Genomic DNA, 23,649 nt, shown 5'->3' on the forward strand with positions numbered 1-23,649 from the left:
TACAAAGAGCACCTAAAGAAATTCATGACCACCAAACTAGCACTCTAAAAAATTCTCAAGGATATCCTAGAAAGGGACAATGAAGCTAACAATAACAGAAAGTCTAATAGAATGAATACACTAGGTAAAGGTGAGCAGTTAAGGAGAAGGGAAAGATAAGGAACCAACAACAGGAATATAAGGCAATGACAAGAATAAATCAACACCCATGAGTAATAATTCCCAATGTAAAGGGTCTCAGTTCCCCGGTCAAAATATACAGATTGGAAAAAATGGATCAAGAAACAAAATTCAACGGCATGTTGTATACAAGAAACGCATTTAATCAAAAACGAAACTCAAAGACTAAAAACTGAAGAGTGGAAAACAATATTTCATGCAACAGGAACCTGAATTTAAAAAAGCAGATTTAGCTACCTTATATTCAGATAAAGTTAACTTGAAGACAAAGCTGATCAAAAGAGGCAAAGAAGGTCATATTGGTTAAGGAAATAATACAAAAAAGAAGTGATAACAATTATTGACACATATGCACCAAGAACAGTCATCCAGATTCATTATATAAGTACTACTGGACACAAAAGATCAAACAGACAGAAACACAATTATAGTGGGGGACTTCAATACCTCACTATCACAAATAGATCAACTAGACAAAAATCAACCAATAAATATCAATATTGAACAAAACCTTAAAACAAATGGACTTAATAGATATCTACAAAATGTTCCACCCAACAACAGAATACACATTCTTTTCAGCAGCATATGAGTTTTCTTCAAAATAGACCACATGCTAGTCAGCATTAAGTAACTGTAAAGAACTGAAATTTTACCATAGATGTTATCAGACCATAGTACAACAAGGTTAGAAATCAACAACAAAACACAGAAATTATATACAAAGGCTTGAAAACTAAACAATATACTTTTCACTAAATAATGTGTTGTGGAAAAAATAAGACAGCTTCTAGAACTAAACAATAATGCCGGTACAACATAGCAAAACTTATGGGATGCAATTAAAACAGTTCTAAAAGGCAAGCTGATATATGTGAATATCCACATCACAAAACACAGAGTGAACCCAAATAAATAACATCAAGGTCATAGAAAAATAAGAACAATCCAAACTCAAAACTAGTATAAGGAAGGAAATTATAAAGATCAGAGTAGAAATCAATGAAATCAAAATAAAGAATTCAATGAATCTAAGAGTTGGTTCTTTGAAAGAATAAACAAAATAGACAAACTTTAACCAATCTAACCAAAAAAGGACAGAAAAAGACCCAAATCAATGCACTTAGAAATGAAAAAGGTAAAATCACAATAGACACTGCTGAAATAAAAATATTATTAACAACTACTTGGAAAACCCATATACCAATAAATTAGAGAATTTAGAAAAAAATGGATAAATTCTTAGATATATATGAATCATCAAAATTAAACCAAGAAAATTTAAAAACCCTGAATAATCCAATAACAGGCAATGAAATCACAGCAGTAACAAATAACTTATCAACCAAGAAAAGCCCAAGGCCAAAGGAGTTCACTGTTGAATTTTACAAAAACTTCAAGGAATTTCTAACACCAATACTTCTCAAGCTTTTTTAATGCAACTGATAGGGAAGGAATATTACCAAAGTAGCTTCTGCAGGCCACAATTACCCTGATTCCAAAACTAGACAAGGATCCAACCAAAAAAGAGAGAGAGAGAGAGAGAGAGAGAGAGAGAGAGAGAACACTATAGGCCAATCTCTTGAATGAATGTACATATAAAAGTCCTCAATAAGATAGTGGCAAGCAGAATGCAACAGAATCATCAAAAAAATCATACATTATTGATCAATCTAACAGAGGAAGCAAAAGACCTCTACATTGAAAACTACAATACTCTGAAAAAGAGATTGAAGAGGATATAAAAAAAGGAAAGATATCCATTGTTTCTGGGTAGGAAGAACCAATATAGTGAAAATGGCCATACTTCCAAAACTGCTATACAGATTCAGTGCAATCCCTATTGAAATCCCAACAGAATATTTCACAGAACTAGAGAAAACAACCCAAAACTCCATTTGGAACCAGAAGAGACCTAGAATAGCAAAAGCCATCCTAGGCAAAAGAGACATGGCTGGGGGTATCACAATCCCCAACTTGAAACTATACTACAAAGCCACTATCATAAAAAAACAGCATGGTGCTGGCAAAGAAATTGACCTGAGGATCAATGGAATAGATTAGAAGATGCAGAAACAACTCCAAACATACTCAGCTACCTCATCTTTAACAAAGGAGCCAACCACCTCACTGGAGGAAAGATAGCCTCTTTAATAAATGGTACTGGAAAAATTGGATTTCAATTTGCCAAAGATTAAAACTAGACCCCTATCTTTCACCATGCACTAAACTAAAAGTGGATGAAAGATCCAAATATTAAAACAGAAACAATAAAACTTGTTGGAAGATAAGCTAGGTAGAAGTCTTGAAGACACTGACATAGGATTTATGAACAAATCCTCAGTAACACAGGAACTACCACAAAGAATCAACAACTGGGACCTCATCTTTTTAAAAAAGCTTCTGCCCTGCAAGAGAAACCACTAACAGAGCTAAGAGACAACCTACAATGTGGGAAAAAAAATTTACCAGCTGTTCCTCAGACAAAGGTAAACTATCTAGAATATATAAAGCACTCAAAAAAATCAGATCCCTCCAAATATAAAGATCCAAATTGGGCATCAAAGTGAACAGGCATTTCCAAGACAAAGAAGCAAAAGCAACAAATAAATATATGAAAAAATATTCAACATCACTGGCCACTTGAGATGCAGATGAAAACAACACTGAGATTCCACCTCACCTCAGAAAGAATGGCTAATATCAAGAAATCAACCAATAACAAATGCTGGCAGGGGTGTGAGGAAAAAAGGAACCCTTCTTCATTGTTAGTGGGAGTCCAGACTGTTGCAACCACTGTGGAAATCACTATAGAGATACTTCAAAGAACTAAGATTAGAGGTCCCATTTGACCCAACTATCCCCCTGCTGGATAACTTTCCAAAAGAATTAAAAGAATCATACCACATTGATATATGCACACCATGTTTATAGTGGCCCAGTTTATAATAGCTAAAACTTGGAAACAACCCAAATGCCCATCAACTGGAGACTGGATAAAGATGGTTTTTCTATAAAATGGAGTACTACTCAGCCATAAAGAATGAGAAACTACAGACATTTGTAGCTAAGTGGATGCCACTGAGGACATACTCTCAAGTGAAATTAATAGTATACATGTGTCTCTGGTGTGACAAACTAAAAGTAAAAGTAACAGTCAAAATGTACAATTGATATTTTGTAATGGGAAGAAATAGTCTAAAGGTGTTGGGCAAATGGGAGGGGTAGGGGAAAGGTAAAAAGGAAAGAGAAAAATAAGAAAAGGGAAAAATGGAAACAAAGTCTTTGTAAATAGGGAAGGGTGCATGGGGGGAAGGGAGGCTAGGGGAATGGGGAAAAAAATAAGAACCAAAAACATCACATAAAGGTACAAGATCCCAATGATGAATGTAACTGTATTGTATATCTAAAATGTACCAATAACAAAATATTTTTTTAAAATTATACATTATGACCAAGTAGGCTTTATCCGAGGCATGCAAGGATGGGTCAACATATACAAACCAGTAATGTAATACACTGCATAAAGAGAAGGACAAAGATCACATGATTATCCCTAGACACAGAAAAGGTGTTTAACAAAAATCCAGCACCTTTTTATGACAAAAACACTGAAAATAGGTATATAATGCCCTTATCTGATAAAAGCTATTTATGAAAAACCTACTGCCAACCTCATATTAAATGGGAAAAAACGGAAAGCTTCCCTTCTATTTTCAGGACTAAGGATGTTCCCTATCACCACTCTTGTTCAACATAGTACTTGAAACATTAGCAAGAGTAATTAGATAAGAAAAATAAATCAAAGGGATATGTATAGGAAAGGAAAAAGTCAAATTATCATTATTTGCAGATAACATGATCTACATATGATTTAAAAAAATCCATAAATGACTCAGAATTGATAACCAAATTCAGAAATGTAGCAGGATATAAAATCAACACACAATGATCAATAGTGCTCCTGTACACTAAAAATGAACCCACTGAGAAATAAATGAGGTGGAAAATATCATTCATGAGAAAAATATCATTTATAAGAAAAGTTAAATAGGAATTTAACCCAACTAAGGAAGTGAAAGACCTCTACAATATAACTATAATACTCTGAAAAAGGAAGTTGAAAAGAACATCAGAAAATGGAAAGATGCCTCTACTGTTTGATAGGCAGAATCAATACTATCTAGTCAAAATGACCATACTTTCAAAAACTGATATACAGATTTAGTGCAACATATCAATCAAAATTCCAACAGTACTCTTCACAGAACTGGAGAAATCAACCCTAATTCATACTGAACCAGAAGAAACTCAGAACAATACCAAAAGACATCATGGGTAAAAAGAGCAAAGTGGAAGGCATCACAATCCTGGACTTGAAGTTATATTACAAAGTCACTGTGATAAAAACAGCATGACACTGGTACAAAAACAGATATGAGGATCAATGGAACAGAACAGAGGCTCCAAGTAGATTCAACTACTTGATCTTTGACAAAGGGGCCAAAACACACACTGGAGGAAAGACAACCTCTTTTATAAATGGTGTTGGGAAACTGGCTATCCACATGAAGAAGACTGAATAATCTAGATCCATATCTCTCACCATGTACTAAACTAAAATAAAAAAATAAAAGAACTAAATGTTAAACCAGAAATATTTAACCTGCTAGAAGACAAAATTAGGTAAAACTCTGAAGTGATAGGCATAGGCAAGGACTTTCTGAACAGAACCCCAGTTGCACAGGAAATAGATCTGAGAATCAACAAATGGGATCATATTAAATTTAAAAGCTTCTGCAGAGCAAAAGAAACAACCAACAGAATGAAAAGACAAACTACAGAACAGGAAAAAAATTTTCCAGTGAATCCTCCAACATGGGACTTATATCTAGAATATATAAAGAACTCAAAAAAATTAGATCACCCAAAATAAAAGACCCAATTGAAAAATGGGCCCCAGGCCAGGGATTTACCTCAGTGGTTCCACAAGAAAGAAAGAAAAATGGGCCCCAGAAAGAATGGCCAACATCAAGAAATCAAATAATAGCAAATATTGGAGATGCTGCAGAGAAAAAGAAGCCCTTCTACATTGTGGTGGGAATGTAAACTAGTTCCACCACTACAGAAATCAGTAGAGAAATTTCTCAAAAAACTAAAACTAGAAATTCCATTTGACCCTGCTATTTCCCTTCTATATTTTCCTGAAGGAGTTAAAAACATTACAGAGATACATGCATACCCGTGTTTATAGCAGCACAATTCATAATAGCTAAATTTTGGAAGATTCAAAAAAATCCATAAATGACTCAGAATTAATAACCAAATTCAGTAATGTAGCAGGATATAAAATCAACACACAATGATGAATAGTGCTCCTGTACAATAAAAATGAACCCACTGAGAAAGAAATAAGGGGGGAAATATCATTCACAAGAAAAATATCATTTACAAGAAAAGTTAAATAGGAATTTAACCCAACTAAGGAAGTGAAAGACCTCTACAATATAACTATAATACTCTGAAAAAGGGAGTTGGAAAGAACATCAGAAAATGGAAAGATATCACTATATATACATACATACATATGTATATATATATACATATATATATACACATATATATATACACAGAATCTATATGTCTATCAACATATCAATGGACAAAGAAAATGTAGTATTTACTCATCATGAATTATGGCTCTGGTGTAAAGAAAATTAGATTTGAGTCATTTGTAGAAAAATGGGTACACTTTGAGACTATAATGTTAAGTAAAACAAATCAAACATACAAGCTTAAATATCATTGTTTCTCTTAATATGAGAAACCCAGAGTAAAAATAAAGAACAAAACAAAAGGCAGATAATAGGAAGTGGGGAGACAGATAGTTCTCAGTGTGGAAGGGGAAGAGATTAAGGGAGAGGGTAGAGGACAAAGAGACAAGGAATGAAAATAAAATGAACTGGGATGTGTTATGCGCATGTGCCAACTCCATAGAAGGAATGTAAACATTAAATACTGCAAACACACAGCCCTCAAGAAAAGGAAAGGGATCAAAGGATAGCTAGAGGGAGGATGAAAGGAAGGCACAGGGGATAAAAAAACAAAGAGAATGTGTTATGTACATGTACCCACTTCCCAAAAGGAATATAAACATTATGTACTATATACATGTACTAATAAAATAATATAAAAAGACCCCCTTGGTCGTTTCCATTGACTTTTTTGGCTCTGCTTGTTAACTGTGTTATTCAATATTCTCATATTGCAAACCACTTCAAAACTTTTGGGCTGGGGATTTAGCCCAGTGGTGCTCTGCCTGACTCTCAAGCGCAAGGTCCTGAGTTCAACCTCCAGTACCCCTCCCCAAAAAAACTAACCCTTTTGAGGACTAGGAGGGATAAGTCAGTATGAGATGTAATACATCATATAGCATTAGGATACAATTACACTACTGATTTTTAAATTAAAAGCCACCCTCATTTGCAAGGGAGGGAAGTTCTCATGTGAGCCCAGTGCTGCCTTTCCCCCTCCCAGTGTCAGCCTTGAACAATAAGCTAGGCCTGGTGGTACCTACCCATGATCCCAGCACTTGATAGGCTGAGGCAGAGAGATCAGGAATTCAAGGCCAGCCTGGATTACTAAGACTCTGTCTCAAAAAACAAACAAACAGCAATGCTGAGCAAGTGCCAGCTGAGGTGGTGCAGCCCAGCCAGTGGTGACCCACAGCACCTCTACTGAACAGTGATGCCCATGCCCTTCAGCCTACTCCTGCTCACAGGCCGGTGGCCCCCTTGGGATGGACACTTGACTAAGCCTGGTAGGCTCCAGTCACCTTTTACATCACATTATATGTTGTTAACACATCATGTTCCCACAGCAAAAGTCCTAATACACAGGAGGAATCCAACATACACACACTGAATGAAGAGCCACGATACCAACAACGTCAACCCTGCAGAAAAGGGTGATAGGGAGCAGCATACATCCTGGTCTCTGCTCATTCAAGAGGCCAAAGGTGCTGTGTTGATGAGAAAGAGGAGCAACACAAACCAGCATAAGTTAATGGTATGGTCATCCACCCACACCCCTGTCCCAAGATCACAGGCCACACAGCATAATCATGATAGTCACAGGAAGGCAAACTGTCAATATACTTCCTGCAGTGACCCCAGGCCATCCTGAGGCAGAGCTTGCCAGCAGCCTCCAGGCAGCATGAAGGTGACCAATGGTACACATAGGTATGGGGGTGGGTAAACACCACACTGACATGAGTATCACCGTGGAGACTACAGCTCCTGCAGCAAAGCCACACAGGAGACAAGTGATGGTTCATCACCCTCCCCATCCTAGAGAACTCAGGGCATCCTGAAACTGCCTTTCTTCAAGTTTCCCGGGTTTCTCCTGTTGCCACCACCATACTGAAAAGAACAACCGATGGTGTGATGGCTTACTGGGCAGGTGCCCAGGAATAGGGCAACTGTGGCCACTCAAACCCACATATTCTATCCTCTGTGATCATGTTTATAGGCAACTTCTTGGGAAAGGGCATGAGTGAAGGCAGCCTACCTCCCTGAACCCAAGAGGACAAAGCCAGCCAACCATAGGAGTCTGGAGAAAAGTATTCTCCTGTTCTAGTGGGAAAGGAACAATAAAAGCAACAGTTATTAGCCAAGATGCTCTGATAGGCAACAAAGCCAGTATGTCTATTTGGCTACCCTAGCCAGCAACATGACTGAGAAATGCATGAAGACCCTCCCACAGTCACTGCCCTAGAGGCAGGCATCGGGGTGGGGGGGCTTGCTGAGTGAGGGAAAACATTTAGAGTCCATATGTTCCTGGGGGCTCTGCAAGGAACTTTTGGTATTTCAATTAAGTTAAAGAATCAGAATATAAACTTTGACAGCACAATAAATTTCAAATTATGACTGTCCAATGAGAACAGTTCTTTGTTAAAGAACTTTATGGGATGTGATTGAAAAGCAATGTTTAAATTTTTTAAATATTACAGTAAAAGATACCTTGCCACTCATCTCCCTCAAAGTATTCTCCCTTGTCTAAACACACTTAGCTGCCGTGCCACTTTCTCAAGCAGCTCTGGAAGTCCTCACACATTTCATTGCACGGCCATGAATGGCTGTATGTCTTGAACCAATGAAAGTAATTACAGGCACAATATTCGGCTACAACAATCCATCCTATACTTTTCAACCATAACTTTATACTTTAGCATAACAGTACTCAGCAGTGTGTGTCAGTAGCTGCACCTGGGGGATATGGAAAGCAATCTTTGTGTTTACCCACTTGATACAATGAACAGCAAAGTATGTGCATGTAGGCTAAAGTGTCAAATTGGGATTTTTACCCACATAATTCTCCATCAAACAGGTTTTTGTATATGTTTACCTGAGCATCACAGGAGGTAAAATAAACCCACACTACTCTTCTGTTACGAAAACATGTATTTTATCATAATGGAATGTGGGTGTGATTCACAGTAGCTGCATCTGAGGAAAGCAAACCATCTGTACATTCATCCACTTGGCAGATGAATTGCAAGGCACATACAGGAGCTCCAAAGCAGCAATAGGTGAGTTTTACCCATGAAATGCTCATTTCTGTGCATTTAGGATGTGTTTTTGAAAAAGTTTTCTTTTGATTTTCCTGATAGAAGTAGCCCAATTCAGTACAATGGAACATTAAAAATCAGATTTGCAAGTTTTAGAGGAAGTCAAAAGTGAATCATCAGATTACTCTTGCATGAATGATCAAGGTAAAAATGACTTTTGACATTGGCCATGTAAACCAAAGTTCTTATGACAGTGAAATGGAGCAAGAATCAACTGATACAGACATAAGGAATGCAGACCTCCTTGATTCAGATGAACAAAACAGCAATATGGGTGCATATTTGACTAGTCAAAATGTTGCAAAATGGTAACACAACCAAATGGAATATTAGGTCTGAAAATACAGTGAGGATCTTGGCAGGGGTGAAACCTATGGACAGAATATCACCACTGCCATTCAATGCTGGAAATTGTAACAGACAAAATGATACAAGATGTGAAATACGCAAAGGCTGAAATATAAGAAAAGTGTTCTGTAGGTACTGATAGCCATATTTAAAAATGTATTTATTATAACATCTCACTAGTTGAACTGAAAGCATTCATAAGTCTGCTGTACTTAGCAGGGATTTCTCATGGTAATGGCAAGAATGTAAAACTTATGGAAAAGTGATGAGTCAGAGTATGACATAAAAATTTATGCCCTTGTAGACATGAAGACTTATTATGCTTTCAGTTTATAAATTTACCCTGGAACTCAGCCCCCAGGTTTATATTCATATAGCGATAAACGAAATGATGCTGTGAACAGACTTGTCACTCCCATCTCCCAAACTAATCAGAATGTGACTTTTGACAATTGGTCTATCAGCTTCCAGTTGATGTTACATTTGCTAACAGAACACAGGAACTGTGTGCAGGAATTCCAAAATGCTGCAATTTCTAAACAGAGCATGGTACAGTACAGTGTTTGGATTTCAGGAAGATTTACATTGGCCTCATAAATGGCAAAGAAAAACAAACTGGCACTGCTGATGCTAACAATGCACCATGATGGAAATAATTATTGGGAAACTTTGACAAAATAAAAGCCCAACATGGAAACTTTCCACAACAAAACCAAAGGTGGAGTAGATATTATTGATGAGCTATGTAGCAGCCATGATGTCACTTGAAACACAAAGCATTGGCCACCAATGGTTGTGTTTTACTTGATCCTAAATGTGTAGCATAAATAGTTTGATAGTTTACAAAGAAAATAACAAGTGAAAAATACCACAGAGAAATTGTCTTAGAGGATTGGGACTGGAACTCATAAGAGATCACTTACAGCAGAGGAAAAACAAAATGTTTCTGCCAAGGGAACTACACACACACACAAAAAGTGTGGAGTATACTAGTGAGCTGACAGATTAATAGGTAAGTGCACCATCCCAAAGACTTATTGAGACAACAGGAAAACCAAAAAGATGTCATATGTGCCCTATAAAGATAGGAATACAAAACATATGTGCTATCAGTATAAGCAATACTTGTATATGGAGCATGCAGTTTTCATGTGTGAAGACTGCCGTGGGTGTGATAGTGGAAGCAAAAATTATTTCTGTGGTAGATTTTTGCTTGTATTTACAGTGTAGCTCACATAGGTTTTTATATGTTTTGTAAGCAAGTAAACAGCTGATGTGAAAATGTTGATGTCCACACTAAGCACTCATTAATATTTTTTTTCCTCATTGAGTTTATTGGTACATTTTAGGTATACAGTACAGTTACATTCATCATTCGGAACTTGCACCTTTACATCACAGATCTTGGTTCTCATTTTTCCCCACATCTTGCCCTTCCTGCCCTCCCTTCACCCCCTCCTCCCCTCTCTATTCACAAAAACTTTATTTCCATTTTTTCACTTTCTCATATTTTTACCTTTTCCCTTCTTTCCTTTCTCCTATCCTTCCCACTTCCTCTACACCTTTAGCCTTTTTCTTCCTATTTCACATTGTCAATTATACCATTAGGATCTTATTTATAATTATATTTTTTCACACCAGAGAAACTATTTGGTATTTACACGTGTGACTTATTTATTTCATTTAAGAGTATGACCTCAATATGCATCCATTTTCCTATGAATGACTCTAGTTTCTCATTTTTTATGGAGACTGGATAAAGAAAATGTGTTTTTTTGATATTTTATTTTATTGATATCTTATTTTCCTGCTAAGTACATTGTTCAATATAGTAGGAAGCTCCTGAAAAAAAAAAAAAAAACAGGAAGAGGTGGAAATAGCCTGCTACAGAGGAAAGGAAAGTTAAGCATATATGCTGTCAGTGTAAGTGAGACATGTACGTGCAGCTGTCATGTGTGAAGACTGCCTTTTGTCGCAATTGAAGCAAAGATTATTTTTGTTGTGGAGTTCTATTAGTATTTTCATTATAGTTCATATAGGAATTTATTTCTGGTGTTATCTTTTAGGTTTTAGCAAGTACACAGCTGATGGGAAAATGTTGATATTTATTCTAAATGCACAATACATATTAAGAATTTAATACTTTATTTGGGTATTTTAATGTTGCTTGAACTATATATTATATAATATGATAAGAACATCCTGATCAAACAGCAAGACCAGTAAGATGTGAAGTATTTCCTAAAAAAGGCCAGGAAAGGGCTGGGGATTTAGCTCAGTGGTTTTGCCACCTGCCCTGCAAGTGCAAGGGTTCCAAGTTCGATCACCACTACCAAAAAAAAAAAAAAAAAAAGCCAGGAAAGCAAAACACATGTGCTGTCAATGTATGCAATATGTGTGTATGAATGTGCTGGTTGTCAGGTGTGATAATTGAAGTAAAGATTTTTTTGTAGAGTGCTATTGCTATTTTCATTATAGTTCATATAGGAATTTATTTCTGTTATTTTTTAGACTTTGTATACCAAAACACAATTGGTATTGAAAATTTTGATGCTTTTTTATGAATTCAGTAAATATTAAAAATTCAATCCTGCATTTTAAAATTTTTTCCTGTTAAGTATCCATCATATTATATCCAAATGGTAAAATGATAAAACTCATATAATTAAAATTAATAATCTAACAATAAAAATATTCTAAATAATAAACATGAGTATTATACACCCATGTTTCTGTACCTTTATGACAAAATTGGCATTGTGTCCCTCATGTTTACCTTTTATGGTCATTATGACTTTGAGGAAGAACTAGAAGTTACACAGTGACAGATCTTGTGAACAGGTGGATGAGCACACAGCATCCTGTTTTCACAAGCCTTTCCACTGGATGGCACTCAGCAGCAGCATTCAGCATGTTTTTAATTACACCTTGTAAAGACACAAAATAAGACTTCCAGAACTGCTTCAGAAAGTCGTAGGAACAATGGGATGTGTTCAGAGCGAGGGGGGTGTTTTAATAGTGATTAATGACAGTGTGACTTGTACTACAATGAATTTTTAAAATTTAACATTCACCATATATTTTGATCACCCCTTGTAGTTACAAAGAGTTCACAGGATTCAAGAGAAAATATTTGAAATATTAAATATGAATACACCAAACTTAGCCATTCTCAGTACATGACAGGGTCCTCATAAGGCTGGCCGTTACAGTCTGCCAGTCCACACAGGGTCTGGTTCTCTCCAGCAACACATGCAGCAGTAGTAAGATCCAGGCCAAGAATTCCCTCCCTTCCTGGCTATGGTCATCTCATCCAGGCTCAGCAAGGACTCAGGTATGTATGGAACAAAGAGCAGGTGACTATGGCAGGATACAAAGCTCAGGGCAGGAGACAGCAAAGGCTGGCTGTTTTGGGTGGGGTAGAAGTGTGTTGGGCAGGACACTGCAAGGACATGGTCAAACATGCAACTCAAGATGTACCTGTGTCCATGCCAGCCAGACTAGAGGTACTGAGCTCGGTGCTCAGAAAGGGCCATCCCATTCGCCCACAGTCTGTCTATAAAAGATGCCATATGCACTTTACAGAAGACCCAGTTCAAGGTCATGGAACTAGGAAGTGGTCCATGAGGCCCAGAGCCTGCAGGCTGGCTCCTATATCCTATTCCTCATAATGCCTTGGTATGTAACAAACAACCTGATGAGCAGAGGATATGCAGCTGAGCACAGGATCCTAAGGCTAAGGTAACATGCATCTCTGCCAGGGTGACCTTGTGCTTGTCACTGCTCCTCTGGTGGTGGTGCAGGCAGTAGGGCTGGTAGGGGACAGCAGGACAGGGAGAGTTTTCCAATGCAGCACCCTCTCACTGTCACTTACTGTTCACTTCCTCCATTGTCACAGATAACCCAATTAATTGGTTCTGTGGTCCTCTGTGGGGTCATGGTTTGCACCCTGAAGGTGCTGTAGTGGGAAAACACTGAGGTATTATTGTATATAATTAAACTCCTTTGAGAAAAGCCTTGGCCACTTGGGTTGGCCACCAGGCACAGTGACAGCACCACACCCTCCCAGGGTCTCTGATGGGAGCTCTGCCCTGAGGAGGGGTGGTATTTATTTGATAACTTGTTATTAGATATAATTCCAAATCTGAGAAATGTGTACAGGTATCACAAAGAACACCTCTGTGTCTGTGACCCAGGTTCTCCGGTTGCTCCCATCTGGACCACTCTGTGAACGCATCCACTCATACTCATTCACGTTCTCCACAGGCCCAGACCACCTGAGTGGGTGTCAGTCTTGCTCCTTTACCCCAAATACTGAAGTGTGCTTCCTGAAAACAACAATACCCTCAGAGCCACAGCAGTTATTAAGCTCAGAACATTAATACTGACTCACTACCGTTACCTACGTCCTGACCACCCATTCCCCAAGCCCTACCACCAGATGCCTTCCAAAATCACTGGCTGAGCCCTGAGAATTCAACCATTCCTAAGGGTAACAGAAGAGGGCCAGCTAGAGCCATAGAGCTGGAAATGCTGTTACAAATCACACCTCTTTTCTGCGCAGCCAGAAAGAGAATTTCATGTGAACTTAAATCCCATTTAAAGTGTTTTTAAAGACAAAATACACAACAAAATAACATCCCTATTGACAAGAATCATACCATAAAAACATGTTAACAAAAATATAAAAATCTGGATTTTTAAATTGGTTAAAAGACATTAGGTAATAGTGTAAGAGATTAAAAAATCAAAATTAAAATTAAAATAACTCAAAAATGAGGTCATAGAACTCAAGAAAGTTTAGAATAAAGAAAAATGTTTCAAAAGCAAGGAGAAATTAGACCAAAAAAGGAACACTTTTAAAATTCAGAAGAAAAACAAAGCAATGAGAATTCAAGAAGTGATACATATAGAGTACAAGCAAGGAAGAGTCAACATGGCAAGCACAGCACATCAATGGGAGGGGGAGTGCAGTACTCCCCGCTGAGGTCAGATTGTTCGGAATGCTATCCAAACCTCCAGTAACCACATGAAGTTTCTGTCATCTTGACTTGTCAATCGGAGTCCCCACTGTGGTACTTGGTTGTCCACTTCCTATCCTTACAATTTCTTCCCACATAAATTTCATAGCTATGTAATTACATACACGGAAGTTCATAATGATCAGCTCTTCCTAGAGAATTATAATTTAACACATAAATGAAGTATTTTTGTCCCACTTTATGCCTTTCATCTTTTTCTTGAAAATAACATTGCCAGACCTGCTTTCCATTGGTTACCATTTGCCTAGTGTCCTTCCCACAAATTTTCTGTTTCACCTCATTTCTAAGACAAGCTGAGCTGTCTTTTAGTATAGAAATCCAACCCACATTATAAAACTAGTGCCTACCTAACGTCTTGCCTTCTATATGTCCTATAATTTCTAATTCTTCCCCTTCCTAACTACCTTTTGGTGAACTGCTCACGTTTTCTTTATGCCAGAGTTTTTCTCCACAAGGTGTAAACTGATGCAAACTGTTCCTATTTCTCTGTTGGTTCCCTGTGAATTGTTAATACATTAAATGCACATTTCCATACTATAGGCACACCCCTCAGAGAAAACCTAAAGTTTAGGAAACCTCGATTTTTCTCTTTTACATCACTATCTAAATGCATATATGAGAGTCTTATTTCTAATACTGTTTTAGTTTGCACACTAATATGCATCAACAATTATTTAGATGAGTTCATGCTGTACTGGATGCTTTCTTCACCGTTACTTTTGGAATAAAAAAATAGTCCTATTTTATAGATGACTGTCTTTCTTTTTTTCCCATTTTGTCAGTGTCAAGGATGAGGCCAGGGACTTCTGAGTCCTTCACTATTTGATGAAGGCATTTTTTTTCGCCCTTCAGACTTGAATTTTAATCTGGCTATGTTCAAAATTCCAGCTTTGGAATCACTTTTCCCCAGGTACTCTGAAAATACAATTTTGATCAAATCTAGAATAAACTTGGTCATCAAGTTTGGTGCCAGCTGATGGCCAGGCCTTTGTAGAAAAGCAAGTTTAGCCAGGCGTGGTGGCGCATGCCTGTAATCCCACCACTCAGGAGGCTGAGGCAGGAGAATCGCTGTGAGTTTGAGACCAGCCTGGGCTACATAGTGAGTTCCAGGTCAGTCTCAACTACATAGTGAGACCCTGTCTCAAAAAAAAAAAGAAAAGAAAAGAAAAGCAAGTTTGGTTCCTGTTATGGCTTGTATTTAGATGTTCCCACAAAGCCTCATGCATGCATAGGCAAGGCTTTCTGGAGGTAGCTGGATATATAGTGTGAATATGGACTAAGGGTGTGTGATAACTAAATTAGTTTCCTGATTGGTTTGGCATAATTCTGGGTGTGGATAATGGGAAGCCCCACCCTGGGTGCGGATGGCACCAACCAATAGGGTTGCAGTCTAGATGGAATATAACGGGAGAAATAGAAGGCAGATTCACTGCTTTCTGCCTGCCTTACCATGGGCAGCTTCTCCTCTGCCATGCCACTCTGCCTTGAAGCCATGGACTAAAACCTCTACAAACTGTGAACTATAATAAATCCTTTCTCCTTTAACTCATGGGTCAGGCATTTTGTCTCAACCATGAAAAAGTAACTAAGTTTCCCATCTGCTGCTGCTAGACACTTCTAGGTTTCCTACTTGTCAGCAGCACCCTGAAATTCTGTCCTGGTGATTGCTGCAGTTGGGCTCGCTCCTTTGTTTGCTCAAAATTGGTCAGGTCTCTGATGCATACTGTTTTGGGAAATGTTCTTTAGAACATTTTTACTACCCCTCCATCTTCTTTGTTTTCTCTTGGTCATATTCCTACTCAGCAGAATATGAGGCTTCTCAAAATCACTTTCAGTATCAGCTTTTACCCTCACTTTCTCCGTGTATCACTCTTCTAGGTCTTCACAGTCCATGGTCCTTTACCTCTGCATTCCAGAAAAGCCTTGGTCCTTATAAGTATGTGTTCTGGGAGTGCTCTCGGGTCCTGTAGATCTGTGAACTGGAAGAGGTCTACGTTCTATAGGTCTATAATCTGAGATAGTCCTTGGCTTCTCCATTTAATCACTGATTCCGTATGTGTTATACTTTCTCTCATTGCTGAGACAAAATACCAGCACCCAATATTACAGGGAAGGAGTTTATTTGGCTTATAGTTCATAGAGGTTCCAGTCCATAATCGGCTGGCTCTGAGGCTGGGATTGCAAACATACATCGCAGAGGAGAAACAACATGGTGCACACAAGGCAGAAAAGTTAACAAGAGAATTTAACCACGTCTTTCTGCCCCTATTTTATCTTACTCAGACTACCGGGAGTAGGGGGGTGCCAAACTATTCACTCACATGTAATGGTTCAGTAATCACATGCCTTTAACCCCAGGATCGCACATTCCAGATTCATCCACCTCTGAAAAAGAAAGTCCCCACCTCATCTGCATGAGGCATTGGGGGACATCTAAACACAAACCATAATAACTTCTTTTTTTTTGGCCACTCTCAAGCCTTCCTGCTTATTCCATTTACTAGCTTTACTTTCCAAAGCCTTTCGCTATTGCTTTTGAGGATGAAATCAATGTCTTCTCGTACTGGAGTTTTATTTTATGCCTTTAACTCTGCTCCTTGAGTATCCTTCTTGGGCTTGGTGTGTCTTTGCTCTGCTGTTGGTTTTCCTCAAATGTGTGATAGTTCACAGCTATGTCCACAGTTGTGCTTTGGAAAGGCCTGGCTGGCTTGTTCTGGATCCTGCTTGTCTGCCTTAGTCTGCCTCTAGTCTAACTTGGTCTCCAGGGAGGAGAGACAGAGAATCTTCACACTGCACGTGTCTTCTGGAAGTGGCTCCCTGTCTCTCTGTGGATTGCAGCTGTCTGGACACAATTAATTCCTGACACCCTGGCTCAAAGCCTATATTCGACTTTCCCCATGAGAGATGCACACGTCTCTGAAGCTTTGTGCAAAGCCCCCCAGAGCTCAAGTGGCTGCCCACATTCTCTCCCATTCCTCGAGTCCACTCACCCTGGGTTTTGTCCTAGGTCTTATTTGTCCCCCACCCTCCTCTCTGGTACTGGGTATTAAAACCAGAGCCCAGAGCCCTTGTAATAGCTACATTCTCATTCTTTTTTTTTTTAGTGTGAGACAGGGTCTCGCTAAGTCACTAAGTTGTCCAGGCTGGGCTCAAACTTGTGATTGCTAGGATTACAGTGCACACCACTACCACGCCTGCACTTGGTTCTTGTTCTTATGCATATCAGCCCTCCTTGTATATCTTCTGTGCTATTTTGATTCCACAAACATTATTTGTTTCTGACTCTTAATAATTAGTCAAAATATCTGGTCCTCTGACTACAGTTATCATGAATTTCTGTTGTAGCTATACCTTAATCCTGTCTTTTCTGGGGGTCCTGGCACACAGTGAGAGCAGATGACTATTCTCAGTAACCACACTGTTATAATTCCAGACCAACATGTGCTGTATTTTAGGTTAGGAACACCCTATATGAAGTCTAGGTTGATACATGTGCCTGGAGCCCTGTGCAGGGCTGTTGTGCCTGTCTCCCAGCCCAGCCCTGAGAAGGCTCCACAGAGGCCAGATCACCTGAGATCCAAGAACAGAGAGGGAGCAAGACGCATAGCTATGTGACAGGCACAAGGCTGTGGGTCAGGAGCAGGTGTTGCGTGGAAACTAGTACCTAGGCATGGGCCCAGCTCCTGTGTGCAGTTCTGGCCTGGAGAGGAACTATGCATCACTTTCAAGAGCAGGACCTAACTGCGTAGTTGCTCTGTATTTACTGAAGACTACCCCACAATTTCTCTGTTGTTTGTAATTACCCTGTGCCACTAAATAACACTTGCTGTGCAGTTAAATGGTTGGCAGTTACCATGGAAACCAAGTATTATTCTCTAACTTGAAACGGTAGTTTTTTTTTTAAAAGAAATTATTGGTTTTACCCTACTTTGACACTGATTAACCTGTAATATTACCAACTGAAAATGAAGCAGGGTATGGCCATCTGCTTTCCACTATCCCTCTGTCTCCCTCAGCTTCTCCTATCCCTCTGCCCAGATCACTGCTGGCTCCCATTCCCTCATTGCCTCCTTGTCCTTGCTGACAAAAGCCACAACCCTGTGAAAATGTCACTGCCAATTTCACACCTGACCATGCAGTTGCTCATAACCAGAGGAAAACATGAGCCATTGAGAGTACCTTGTCAAGGGAGCCAACCCTGAGGAGCTCAAATGCATGTGAGCAGCTCCACATGTTTGCACACAAACTACTACACATGCACAAACATACATACACAAACATAAAAGTGCACCTGCACACCCATATGCACATTCAGGAACACACATGCATAGACACAGCCACATGTGCATGCCTACCTACACACATACATGTGACAGGCATGCACGTGCATGTATCCACACATGTGCAAATTCATGCGAGACTCACTTATACACATGCACACATGTATTGGCACACACATGCATGTGTGTGCACACAACTCGCACATGTGCAACACATTCACAAGTGTGCATACTCCCTGAAAACACATCCACTCATCCCTGACCCCTTCCTGGTGCTCCCTGTTCTTTGATCTGCTCTGCATAAGACTATCTGGTCTTCTCAGGTCTGGGCACCACCTCTATGGACAGACCCGCTGGGGTGCTCACGGACAGATTTGTCCCAACCCCACACCAGAGCCTGACACTTCCTGCTGGCCCTGGGTAGCAATTCAATTCTTCCAGCCTCATTTAGAATTATCTTCAAATCAATTTTAACTCTGAAACATCTCATTACCTCCACTCTGTCTCTAACCTGATGAAAATTGTCACAAGGCAAGTAGAGTTATTAACATTCTGTGTAGATGAGAAGTAACAGTCACCAAAGACTCTGGATACTATTAACAGAATAAAATATTTTTCTCATTTCACTACAAATAGCCTGTTAACAGAAATAAACAGATGAGAAGCAACCACATCTGAGAGGCCCTTGACATTGCTTCTTTGAGAGGGCCCCTGCCATGGGCACAGCAGGAGAAGATTAAGAGGAGTCGGGTGCAATTCAGTGTTAAGAACCTCAAAAGAAATGATCAAGCAAATGCAGCAATCAGAAGTCAGGATAGGCCCCAAATCAGGTGGGAAAAGGAAGGGTTGAGATCCGGGCCGAGGTCAGGCACAGGCAGGAACAGGTGGGCACAGGTGGTCAAAGCAGGTCAAGACAGGCAGGGTCACAGGTGGCCATAATCTGGAACAGGACAGGGCTGGGCAGGCAGGTCACCAGCAGGGGTAGACGAGAGTACCTGGGAGCGCCTCCTTCTCCCGGCCTGGGGACGCCTGTCCTGCCAGCCCACCTGCTCCCCGAGGGTGAGACACTGTCCATCTACCAAAAAGCAAGGGAAAAGCATCATGTTACCCAATGAACCTGACAAGGCCAACACCGAGGCACACAGAGTACATCCCACTGGACCCTTTTCAATTCACTAGTCTCAGTTTGAGGGTTCACAGGAAACCTTGTTACTTGAAGTTTGGTACCACATCTATCAACAACTGTCAGACACTGTATATAGGTCAGTGTGTACCCTAGAAGAGAAGCTGTGCACACTAATGTGACCTCCTGATGTCCACTCCTGATGCTTGTCCCCCACTACCACCCTGTGGGTATTTCCTCCTCTTCATGTCCTTGACCTGGTCCTTTATTTGCTGCAAGCATTACTTGCACTGCACCTCAGAATCCGCTCTGTTTGGCCAGGCTTGTGATCTCCACTGTCAGAACAGTCTGCACCCCTGGTCTCTCAAGTCCAGCAACACATCTGTGAAGCTAGTCACAGGTGGCTGGGTGTGCTGTGGACCGTAGCCATAGCCCAGTGTCTGTTACTGCAACATGACTGAGGAGAAAAGCCACACTTCATGGACAGCCATTTGCCCCCACCTGGAAAGCCACCACTGCTGTGTGAATAGTAACATGTGGCCAGTGGCCAGCCGATGGGGATGCCTTGTTCTCTGGGGACTCCTGGCAAGATTTAGACAGCAGGAAATGCTTCTAAAAATTCAAAAGAAATAGTTATTCTCTCAATCAGACCTAATGAATTACATTCTGGAGACAGACACTAGATTGCAGAACCAAGTACAATCTTTAAAAGATGAGAAATTAACAATTTTAAAGCACTTAATTCCTTCCAAGGACTTCCCATGTTTATTATATTACACATTAAGAAGCACACATTACTGTCGTGATTATGATGAAAGAGGACCAGGCTTGGAGAGGAAAAGCACACAGAGGTAAACTTTGCTGGGAGGGTGTCAGTGGGTCTCCTAGAACCCTAGTACAGATCATTTTTACCCCAGCAAGTGTGTGCCTCTTGAGACCACAGACTCTTGTGAAGGGATATGGGAGATAGCTTCTAATAATTCCTTCAGAAAGTGAGGACAAATTTAGGGTGTGGTGCTATTAACAGCATCTTAATGACTATTATTCTGTTCATCTGGTATAGGAGCAGTATTGATGCCAGAAGATTCTCTGCTCTGCCTGGACTCCCCAGTTGGGTGAATTACTTCACTTCACGTTTCAGATCTCTCAATTATTAAGTAACATTAACACACTATTAGAGGTAATGAAGGCAGCAATACACATAAGTTCTTTTATTAACAACTATTAAAACTCTTTACTACTTAGGTGATTTCATAAATCTTCAAAATGATAGATATCTAAAGAGTAAAAGTAAACAGATAATGGAAAAAAGGCTCTCTACTACTGCAGAGCTCACTGGCACTTTCAGCATTCCCTGAGAGTCTATGAAGAAATTTTCTAGCATGTGGGAGGGAAGTGTTTGGCTCATCCTACACCTGGTATATTACCCTTTACAACCAGTGCATCTTAGATTTCTTTGAATCAGCACATTCAGAGCCACATTGGCACAAGAAGTGAAGTTCTCTGCATTTTTAATTCCAGAGGTGTCACCCAGAAGCTTCTCTTTACAAGTTTGCAAATTGCACCCCCATCAAAGTTGCTGAGGCCGCTCCTCATACCTTGGCTAGCACTAGTCACTTTCAGACATTTTAATCTTTGACAAGTCAAGAAACAAAAGATGTTACCCTATCACTTAATGTTTTAAAACTGCACAATTTTTTAATTAGTCTGAGTCTTTGTTGGGTTCTCCTATGGGTAATCTCTAAATGACATCCTCAGGCCCCTGTCACTGGCTAACTGGTCCCCTCTGCGCCCTGACCTCTGCCATTCTTCCTCTGGTATGGCTGCCTTGTGAGGCTTAGCAGTATGGAGTCTGGTCCTGGACCCTGACCTCCAGATACCCTGTGCACTGCTTTCAGCTCAGTGCCTATCTTCTTGTGACCGCCTCCTCCTCTAGTCCTCCTTTAGGGTCTCGTCCTATCTTCAACAAATCTCATGAAAATCACTTTCCCAAAAGTCTTATGTGTTTGAAAAAATGCTTTTCTCTACAAATTTTGTATACTTTGCTACACTTTTTTCCTAACATGGAAACTGCAGTGGAAACATCTTAAGCTAGCCTCTTGCTCTCCTTTATAGATGCCACAGACATAAATAGAAAACAGATTAACACTTCTCAGTGTTTTTTCAAAGCCCTTCACAAGAGGATATCCAAATGGCAAATAAGCACACACACAAAAAAAGGTGCTCAGCCCCATTAGGAATTAAAGACATGCAAATTAAAACCAAAAATAGAACTACACAACCGCAGGCTGCCTCAAATATAACAGTCTAGCACCACCCTGCAACTGGGGGGCCTAGGCAGCGGGACTCTTCACTTCTTCCAGTCTGTGGACTAGGATTGGTCCTTTAAAAGAAAGGTTAGGATGTATTCAATCCCAGCCAGAGATAAATGACTTTCACAGGGAGAAAAATATATCAACTGAGCAGTGAAAATGAGCTGATAAAAATATTCAAAAGCAAAAACTAAGTTTGCACATGAAAAGACTCCTCAGGGTGCTGGCTGGAAAGAAGTATGCAAGGGAGTCTGCTTTGGAGGACACGTTCTCAATTCTATATTACTTTCATCACGGACTTTATACAACTTTTTGAAGATTGTGATTTACACTGTAAGTTAAGGTAAAGTTAGAGCACAGTAAGGCACCAGTAGAACAAAAAGACAGCTAAGCATGATAACACTTTGAAACACGTGGGAATAGAAGGGGGATCCATCCTTTCAGCCCCTCTCACAAACGTACACATACACAGCAAAATCTGGTTGCTGTTCCAAATAGTGTACAACAATGCACACTCCTTCCATGATTTCTTGTGGAAATGTTACAGTAAATTTATGTGCATCCCTTTTTAAAAACTATAATGCTGCAATATAACTCCATGTTGTGGGACAAAATGTATTTGGAGAGGGGGAATACTGCTGTCCTAAACTTGGTAAACTTTTTGAAGAGCAACTGTGAAGAAAAGTGATTGTAGAAAAAGGTTATTACACAAGGTTACATCCTGTATTTTACTGGTGGGAGTACAAACTACTTGAAAAACAGCTGAAGGGCGAAGTTGAAGCTGTGCATAAGCAGTGATACATCTCATTACAATCTTATGTACTATTACAGTCTACTCACACCAGAGAAACTATTCGGTATTTACATGTGTGTGACTTATTTCTTTCACTTAGGAGTATATCCTCAATATGTGTCCATTTTCCTATGAATGAATCTAATTTCTCATTCTTTATGGCTGAGTAATATTCCATTTTATAGAAAAACCACATCTTCTTTATCCAGTTTCCAACTGATGGGCAAATGGGCTGTTTCCAAGTTTTAGCTATTACAAACTGTGCTGCTATAAACACGAGTGTGCATACATCCCTGTGATATGATTCTTTTAGCTCTTTTGGAAAAATAACCAGCAGAGGGATGGCTGGGTCAAATAGAACCTCTAGTCCCAGCACTTTGAGGTATCTCCATATTGTTTTCCATAGTGGTTGTACCAGTCTGCACTCCCACCAACAATGAAGAAGGGTTCCTTACTCCCCACAACCCAGGCAACATTTGTTATTGTGTGATTTCTTGATAGCAGCCATTCTTTGTGGGGTGAGGTGAAATCTCAGTGTTGCTTTCATCTGCATCTCTCGAATGACCAGTGATATAAAACATTGTTTCATATATTTACTTGCTGCTTTTACTTCTTTGTCTGAGAAATGTCTTTTCATTTCAGATGCCCATTTTTGAACTGGGTCTTTATATTTAGGGGCTGATTGTTTTGAGGTCTTTATATGTTCTAGATAAATAGTCCTTTGTCTGAGGAGCAGCTGGTAAAAATTTTTTCCCACATTGTAGGTTGTCTCTTAGTTCTGTTGATGGTTTCTTTTGCAGTGCAGAAGCTTTTTAATAAGATGAGGTCCCACATTTTGATTCTTTCTGCTAGTCCCTGTGCTACTGAGGATTTGTTCATGAAGTCTTTTCCTATGCCAGTGTCTTCAAGAGTTCTGCCTAACTTATCTTCCAGCAAGTTTAG

General features: G+C 39.6%; 1 protein-coding gene across 11 annotated transcripts in view; it reads right to left on the reverse strand.

The window, feature by feature from the left end:
• Positions 1 to 23,649, reverse strand: part of Pcbp3 (poly(rC) binding protein 3) — a 215,199-nt gene that overhangs the window by 139,846 nt on the left and 51,704 nt on the right. Inside the window, exon 2 of one of the 11 annotated variants that reach the window (XM_033768014.1) lies at positions 19,475 to 19,554. The exons of the other annotated variants lie outside the window; for them this stretch is intronic. The gene's annotated coding sequence lies outside the window, so the exon portion shown is untranslated. The remainder of the gene's footprint in view (positions 1 to 19,474; positions 19,555 to 23,649) is intronic. 11 annotated transcript variants of the gene reach the window in all.

This window comes from Fukomys damarensis, unplaced genomic scaffold, assembly GCF_012274545.1.
Source record: "Fukomys damarensis isolate Sample0158 unplaced genomic scaffold, DMR_v1.0_HiC HiC_scaffold_24, whole genome shotgun sequence".
Taxonomy (NCBI): Eukaryota; Metazoa; Chordata; class Mammalia; order Rodentia; family Bathyergidae; genus Fukomys; species Fukomys damarensis.